Raw genomic sequence first — 8,935 nt, 5'->3', positions numbered from 1 at the left:
GGCCCGTTAGCTTTTTCTGAATGCTGGAGTCCCCTGCTCTCGCCCAGCTTAGTAGTGAATACCGAACATCACCCTGACTCCATCTATTGCTACTCGTTTGACACAGCTGATGTCCTGGACTGTTCTTAATAACACGGGTATTCATTTGTTTACTCTGTTGGCCCCAGCCTCGAACCGGGGATCCTGTAAGCAAAATTCTAACTGAACTCCATTTCTACCCATTCCTCGCCATTTACCCGGTGTTGGCCTACCTCTTCCTGATCAACACCTGTGATTGCTTTATGTCAATGTAATATGCCGTTAATTGTTTTTTATTGCTTTTATTTCTCACTGTAGAGCCTCTGAGTCCGCCTAAAATGCCTTAGATACCTCTTTCGTCCATTCGCACACACATGCGAGACCCTCCTCACATACGCTAATTGATGCCTCCAGAGATGAAACCCCCCTCATTGTCACTAATGATAGGTTACTCTCACTGTACTTATATCCTACCACATAGTTGTATATTATGCATTGAATCTATTATATAACAGAATCTGCTCCTTTCTATTCTCTGTCCCAATGCACTAGAGATCAAAACTTATAGCCTTTAGCCTACTTTATCCACCCTCCTCTGTTCCTCTGGTGATGTAGAGGTTAATCCAGGCCCTGCAGCCCCAGTTCCACTCCTATTCCACAGGCTGTATCATTTGTTGACTTCTCTGTAACCATAAAAGCCTTGGTTTCATGCATGTTAACATCAGAAGCTTCTCTCCCTACGCTGTTGTTTCACTGCTTTAGCACACTCCGCCAACCCTGATGTCCCAGCCGTGTCTGAATCCTGGCTTGGAAATGCATCCCCAACTACAACATTTTCCGCCAAGATAGAACTGCCAAAGGTGGAGTTGTAAATTCACCGCAGAGACAGCCTACAGAGTTCTGTCATGCTATCTAGGTCTGTGCCTAAACAGCCCTGGGAGCTTCTACTAAAAATCCTCCTTTCCATTAGTGCCTCACTGTTGCCACATGTTACAGACCTCCCCGCCCCCAGCTGTGCCCTGGACACCATGTGAATTATTTGCCCCCCATCTATCTTCAGAGTTTTCACTGTTAGGTGACCTAAACTAGGATATGCTTAACACCCGGCCGTCCTACAATCTAAGGTAGCTGCCCCAATCTCACCTAAATTTCAAGTGGAAACCCACTCAGGTACAATTAAACGTAAACACGGGCACCCCATAGATATCATCCTGACCAACATGTCTTCTAAATATACTCTCTGCTGTTTTCAAATCAGGATCTCAGCGATCACTGCCTCATTGCCCATGCACAATATGGGTCGCGGTCAAATGACCACCACTCATCACTGTCAAGTGCTCCCAAAAACACTTCAGCGAGCAGGCCTTCTAATTCCACCTAGGCTGGGTTTTCTGGAAGGATATTGACCTAAGTCAGTCAGTAGAGGATGCCTGGCTGTTCTTTAAATGTGCTTTCCCTCACCATCTTAAACAGCAAGCCCCATTCAAATGTAGAACCAGGAAACAGATATAGGCCTTGGTTACTCTAGACCTGACTGCCTCTTTGACCAGCACACTAACATCCTGTATGCAACTGCATTAGCATCGAACAGCCCCGCGGGAGTATTCAACTTCTTTCAGGGAAGCAGGAAACCAATATACACAGGCAATTAGGAAAGTAAAGGCTAGCTTCTTCAAGCTGAAATTGCATCCTGTAGTACAAACTCAAAGTTTTAGGACACTGTAAAGTCCATGGAGAATGTTTCAGCCGCCCACTGCACTGAGGCTAAGAAACACTGTCACCACTCAATAAATCCACGACAATTGAGAATTTCATTAAGCATTTTTACGGCGGGCCATGCTTTCCACCTGGCCACCCCCTACCCCAGTCAACAGCTCTGCACCCCCCCATTAAAACTTGCCCTAGCCTCCCCAAATTCTCCTTCACCTAAATCCAGCTGATGTTCAAAAAGAGTTGTGGAAAGAGTTGTGAAATCTGGACCCCTACAAATCATTACACAATCTGGACCCTCTCTTTCTAAAATGATCCGCCGCAATTGTTGCAACCCCTATTACTAGCCTGATTTCAACCTCTGTTTTCGTATCGTCTGAGATGCCCAAAGCTTAGAAAGCTGCCGTGGTCATCCCCCTATTCAAAGGGGGAGACACTCTAGACCCAAACTGTTACAGACCCATATCTATCCTACCCTGCTTTTCTAAAGTCTTCCTAAGCCAATTTAACAAACAGATTACCGACCATTTCCGAATCCCACCGCACACTTCTCCGCTTATGCAATCTGGTTTCGGCTGGTCATGGGTGCACCTCAGCCACGCTCAAAGGTCCTAAACGATATCAGTAACTGCCATCGATAAAAGCACAATACTGTGCAGCTGTTATTCATCGACCTGGTCAAGGCTTCCGACTCTGTCAATCTTACTCATTCTCATCGGCAGACTCAACAGCCTTGGTTTCTCAAATGACTGCCTCGCTGGTTCACCAACTACTTTGACAGAGTTCAGTGTGTCAAATTGGGAGGGGCCTGTTGTCTGGATCTCTGGCGAGTCTCTATGGGGGTGCCACAGGTTAAATTCCAGGCCGACTCTTTTCTCTGTATACATCTATGATGTGTTGCTCTTGCTGCTGGTGATTCTCTGATCCACACTCACGCCCCGTACACCATCGTATACTTCTGGCCCTTCTTTGGACAACTCCAGACGGGGGCTTCAATGCAATACAACTCTCCTTCCATGACCTCAAACTGCCCTTTAAATGCAAATAAAACTAAACGCATTCTCTTCAATTGATCGATGCCCGCACCTGCCCGCCGTCTAGCATCACTACTCTGGATGGTTCTGAAATTAGAATATGTGGACATCTACAAATACCTAGGTGTCTGGTTAGACTGTAAACTCTCCTTCCAGACTCACATTAGGCATCTCCAATCCAAAATTAAATCAGAATGGGCTTCCTATTTCGCAAACAAAGCATCATTCACTCATGCTGCCTAACATGCCCTCGTAAAACTGACTATCCTGCCAATCCTTGACTTCACGATGTCATTTACAAAATAGCCTCCAACACTCTACTCAGCAAATTGGATGCGGTCTATCAGTCCAATCCGTTTTGTCACCAAAGCCCCATATACTACCCCACCACTGCAACCTGTATGCTCGTTGGCTGGCCCTCGCTTATATTACGTCGCCAAACCCACTGGCTCCAGGTCATCTATAAGTCTTTGCTAGGTAAAGCCCCACCCTTATCTCAGCTCACTGGTCACCATAGTAGCATCCACCCGTAGCATACCTGCGCTCCAGCAGGTATATTTCACTGTGTCATCCCCAAAGGCAATTCCCTTTGTTTTGGGCCGCCTTTCCTTCCGTTCTAGCTCCTGCTAATGACTGGAACGGTTAAGCATCGGCTATCAGGAGCAGGTTACAGGATCATTGTACTTGTAAATAGCCCATCCAACTACCTAATCCCCAAACTGATATTATAATTTTTTTCTCCATTGCACCCCAGAATCTTTACTTTGACGTTTCATCTTCTGCACATCATTCACTCCAGTGTTAAATTGCTAAATTGTAAATTATTTCGCCACTACGGCCTATTTATTGCCTTAACTCCCTAAACATAATCATTTGCGCACACGGTATATAGACTTTTCTACCTATGGTGGTTATATGACGGCACGTTGTTTATTCCATGTGTAACTCTGTGTTGTTGTTTGTGTCGGACTGCTTTGCTTTATCTTGGCCGAGGTCGCAGTTGTAAATGAGGAACTTGTTCTCTACTGGCCTACGTGGTTAAATAAAGGTGAAATAAATAAAAAAATACATAGGAGGTAAAGAGGGGAATGTGTAAACTCCAGCCCTGGCCAATCGGTGAGCCCAAAGGCCCTGATGGCTCCAACATGGAGTACTACAGGGGGGCATTGTGCATTGTCCCGGGGAGCAAACTGGTCCATCTGCACCCTCCTGAACTTGTCCCACAGGTGCAGCACCACCCTGGGGATGTAGGCTCCAGTCCCAAGGTGGCGGACCCTCCCTCGAGAGAGCATATCCACTGCCACATTCAGGATGCCAGGTCGTATGTGCGCTACGCGGAGACGCTGGGAGCTCTAGTGTATTGATGTGCCTGCTGGCCGACCTGCCCTTGGTCACACCCCTCAGCCGATCTGAGAGGTGTCTGTGCTGACCAGCTCACATCCTGCAGCATCTCCACCCACCTGAGAGAAAGGAGTGACAGCGCCCACCTCAACAATACCCTGAGGCACTGTGTGCAGCTGGTGGTGATGGTTGCGCTTTGGGTGCAGCTGGTGGGAGTTGAACCACCATTGAAGAGGCTGGAGATGGAGCAGGCCCAGGGAATCCGCAACGGTCGCAGTCAGCAAGCCCAGACAGTCAGGTTGGCAGGTCAGGGTGGATACCACCCGCCCATGCCGAAAGTGGTCAAGGCAAGATAAGATCGTCTGAAACCTTCTGGTGGGCAGGCGTGCTCTCCTGAGCACTGGAGTCAGTTCCATGCCAAATGAGGGCCACCCTCTGGGTTGATGTCAGATGACTCTTCATGTCGTTTACAGTAAGGCCCAGCCCACCAATGTGGGTCAGGAGAATGTCTCTGCCTGACAGGACCTGGGTCCTGGTTGGGAGCACAAATCAAAGTTTATTTGTCCGTCGCCAAATACAACAGGTGTAGACCTTACAGTGAAATGCTTAGTTACAGGCTCTAACCAATAGTGCAATAAAGGTATTAGGTGAACAATAGGTAAAGGTAAAGAAATATAACAGTAAAAAGACAGCGAAAAATAACAGTAGCAAGGGCTATATACTGTAGCGAGGCTATAAAAGAGCGAGGCTACATACAGACACCGGTTAGTCAGGCTAATTGAGGTAGGTATGAACAGGTAGATATGGTTAAAGTGACTATGCATATATGATGAACGAGAGTAGCAGTAGCGTAAAAGAGGGGTTGGGTGGGTGGTGGGTGTAACACAAGTGCAGATAGCCCAGTTAGCCAATTGCGGAGCACTGGTTGGTCGGCCCAAATGGAGGTGCTGTACATGAATGTATAGTTAATTTACATCTAGGTGTTCCGCTTAGCGAACACCACTCCAACTATCCAATGACAGGGCGTGGCGCGGGGACCAAACTCCTCGAAAATCCGAAAATTCTATTTTTCAAACATATGACTATTTTACACCATTTTAAAGACAAGACTCTCCTTTATCTAACCACACTGTCCAATTTCAAAAAGGCTTTACAACGAGTAAGCAAACTAGATTATGTCACCAGAGTACCCAGACAGAAATAATCAGACACCCATTTTTTGGGCTAGCATATAATGTCACAAAAACCAAAATCACAGCTAAATGCAGCACTAACCTTTGATGATCTTCATCAGATGACACTCCTAGGACATTATGTTATACAATACATGCATGTTTTGTTCAATCAAGTACGTATTTATATCAACAACCAGCTTTTTACATTAGCCTATGACGTTCAGAACTAGCATTCCCACCCAACACTTCGGTGAATTGACTAAATCTCACGATAAACATTGACAAAAAACATAACAATTATTTTAAGAATTATAGATACAGAACTCCCTTTTATGCAATCGCGGTGTCCGATTTTAAAATAGCTTTTCGTGAAAGCACATTTTGCAATATTCTGAGTAGATAGCTCGCCATCACGGGCTAGCTAATTTGACACCCACCAAGTTTGGTACTCACCAAACTCAGATTTACTATAGAAAAATTGGATTACCTTTGCTGTTCTTCGTCAGAATGCACTCCAGGACTTCTACTACAACAACAAATGTTGGTTTGGTTCCAATAATCCATAGTTATATCCAAATAGCGGCGTTTTGTTCGTGCGTTCAAGACACTATCCGAAGGAGTACGCACGGACGCGTATGGTTACCAAAAATTTCAAAATATTCCATTACACGTACTTCGGCACGTCAAACGCTGTTTAAAATAAATTTTATGCGATTTTTCTCGTAAAATAGCGATAATATTCCGAACGGGAGTCGTTGTTTTCATTCAAAGACTGGAAAAGTAAAATGGACTCTTCACGTGCATGCGCGCCCCGTCTCATTGTTCTCAGATCGACCACTTACCAAATGCGCTACTGTTTTTCAGCCAGTAACTGCAGAGTCATCATTCAACGTTCTGACGCCTTCTGAGAGCCTATGGGAGTCTTGGAAAGTGTCATTTTACAGCAGAGATCCTACGTTTTGGATAGAGATGACAAAGATGGCCAAGAAATGGTCAGACAGGGTACTTCCTGTACAGAATCTTCTCAGATTTTGGCCTGCCATTTGAGTTCTGTTATACTCACAGACACCATTCAAACAGTTTTAGAAACTTTGGAGTGTTTTCTATCCAGCTACTAATTATATGCATATTCTAGTTTCTGGGCAGGAGTAATAACCAGATTAAATCGGGTACGTTTTTATCCGCCGTGAAAATACTGCCCCCTATCCATAACAAGTTAAAGTGACTATGCATATATGATAAACAGAGAGTAGCAGCAGCGTAAAGAGGGGTTGGGGGAGCACACAATGCAAATAGTCCGGGTAGCCATTTGAATACCTGTTCAGGAGTCTTGTGGCTTGGGGGTAAAAACTGTTGATAAGCCTTTTTGTCCTAGATTTGGCACTCCAGTACCGCTTGCCATGCGGTAGTGAGAGTACTATCTATGACTGGGGTGGCTGGGGTCTTTGACAATTTTAGGGCCTTCCTCTGACACCGCCTGTTGTAGAGGTCCTGGATGACAGGCAGCTTAGCCCCAGTGATGTACTGGGCCGTACGCACTACCCTCTGCAGTACCTTGCGGTCGGGAGGCCGAGCAATTGCCATTCCAGGCAGTGATGCAACCAGTCAAGATGCTCTCGATGTTGCAGCTATGGAACCTTTTGAGGATCTCAGGACCCATGCCAAGTCTTTTTAGTTTCCTGAGGCTTTGTCGCGCCCTCTTCACGACTGTCTTGGTGTGTTTGTACCATTCTAGTTTGTTGTTGATGTGGACACCAAGGAACTTGAAGCTCTCAACCTGCTCCACTACAGCCCCCGTCGTTGAGAATGGGGCGTGCTCGGTCCTCCTTTTCCTGTACTCCCCAATCATCTCCTAAGTCTTGGATACGTTGAGGGATAGGTTGTTATTCTGGCACCACCCGGCCAGGTCTCTGACCTCCTCCCTATAGGCGGTCTCATCGTTTTTCGGTGATCAGGCCTACCACTGTTGTGTCGTCTGCAAACTTAATGATGGTGTTGCAGTCGTGCCGGGCCATGCAGTCGTGGGTGAACAGGGAGTACAGGAGGGGGACTGAGCACGCACCCATGGGGGAGCTCCAGTGTTGAGGATCAGCGTGGCAGATGTGTTGCTACCTACCCCCACCACCTGGGGCGGCCCGTCAGGAGGTCAGGATCCAGTTGCAGAGGGGAGGTGTTTAGTCCCAGGATCCTTAGCTTAGTGATGAGCTTTGAGGGGCGCTATGGTGTTGAACGCTGAGCTGTAGTCAATAAATAGCATTCTCACATAGGTGTTCCTTTTGTCCAGGTGGGAAAGGGCAGTGTTGAGTGCAATAGAGATTGCATCATCTGTGAATCTGTTTGGGCGGTATGCAAATTGGAGTGGGTCTAGGGTTGCTGGGATAATGGTGTTGATGTGAGCCATTACCAACCTTTCAAAGCACTTCATGGCTACGGACGGGAGTGCTACAGGTCTGTAGTCATTTAGGCAGGTTGCCTTTGTGTTCTTGGGCACAGGGACTATGATGGCCTGCTTGAAACATGTTGGTATTACAGACTCAATCAGGGACATTTTGAAAATGTCAGTGAAGACACTTGCCAGTTGGTCAGCACATGCCCTGAGCACACGTCCTGGTAATCCGTCTGGCCCCGCAGCCTTGTGTATGTTGACCTGTTGATTAACAATCCTCGGGACGTGAGCGATGCCAGGACAGCGTCCAAGCACTTTGTGAAAGTGCTGGGTGTCAAGGGAGAGGCCGAAGGGAAGATCCATGAATTAAGCCGTCCCCATATTTAAAAAAACAACAGAAAACTAGAATGCTGTTTGGCCCTAAACAGAGAATACACAGTGGCAGAATACCTGACCACTTTGACTGACCCAAACTTAAGGAAAGCTTTGACTATGTTCACACTCAGTGAGCATAGCCTTGCTATTGAGAAAGAGCACCATAGGCAGACCTGGCTCTCAACAGAAGACTGGCTAACTGCACACTGACCACAACATGAGGTGTGCAGAGAAAGACAGAGGGAGAGAGACAGGGGGAGAGAGACAGAGGGAAAGAGAGAGAGAGAGAGAGAGACAGAGAGAGACATAGGGAGAGAGAGAGAGAGAGAGAAAGAGAGAGAAAGAGAGAGAGAGAGAGGTCAGTAATAGGATCATTGTTCATGGTGGTGTGACCAGTACAGACTCGGACAGAGGAGCACGGCTTAGTACCAAACACAACAGTTTGTGTGTATGTGTGTGTGTGTGTGTGTGTGTGTGTGTGTGTGTGTATGCTCGTGCGTGTGTGTCTGTGACTTTAACCTAATCCTGGGCATGTGTGTGTCTCAGATTGTCCAATTACAAACAACTCCTGACCCCTCTCTGCTATTGGCTGGCTGGACAGCCTTTCTAAAGACAATCTGCCTATAGCTGACCCCACAGCACATAAGACCCTCCCAATTGAATACAGACCCTTATAAACAGTTAACCCCTAACCCTAAATTGTGCCCTTATGTTATCGTAGAGCATGAGTACAGGACATTACTAGGCTGTGTCCTGTCATTCTACGACAGCTGCCGAGGAGTTGATGCTGTCCTAGTCCATATGGGTCAAACAACATAAGGAGGGCTAGCTCGGAACTGGAGGGCTAGCTCGGATCTGGAGGGCTATCTCGGAACTGCTGAAACTGGATTTTAAAA

General features: G+C 46.7%; 1 pseudogene; it reads left to right on the top strand.

The window, feature by feature from the left end:
* The first annotated feature begins 3,850 nt into the window (after window positions 1-3,850).
* Window positions 3,851-8,935, top strand: part of LOC106586862 (cysteinyl leukotriene receptor 1-like) — an 89,964-nt pseudogene continuing 84,879 nt past the window's right edge.

This window comes from Salmo salar, chromosome ssa09 (genome assembly GCF_905237065.1).
Source record: "Salmo salar chromosome ssa09, Ssal_v3.1, whole genome shotgun sequence".
NCBI lineage: Eukaryota > Metazoa > Chordata > Actinopteri > Salmoniformes > Salmonidae > Salmo > Salmo salar.
This window is presented reverse-complemented; position numbering and strand designations above follow the sequence as displayed.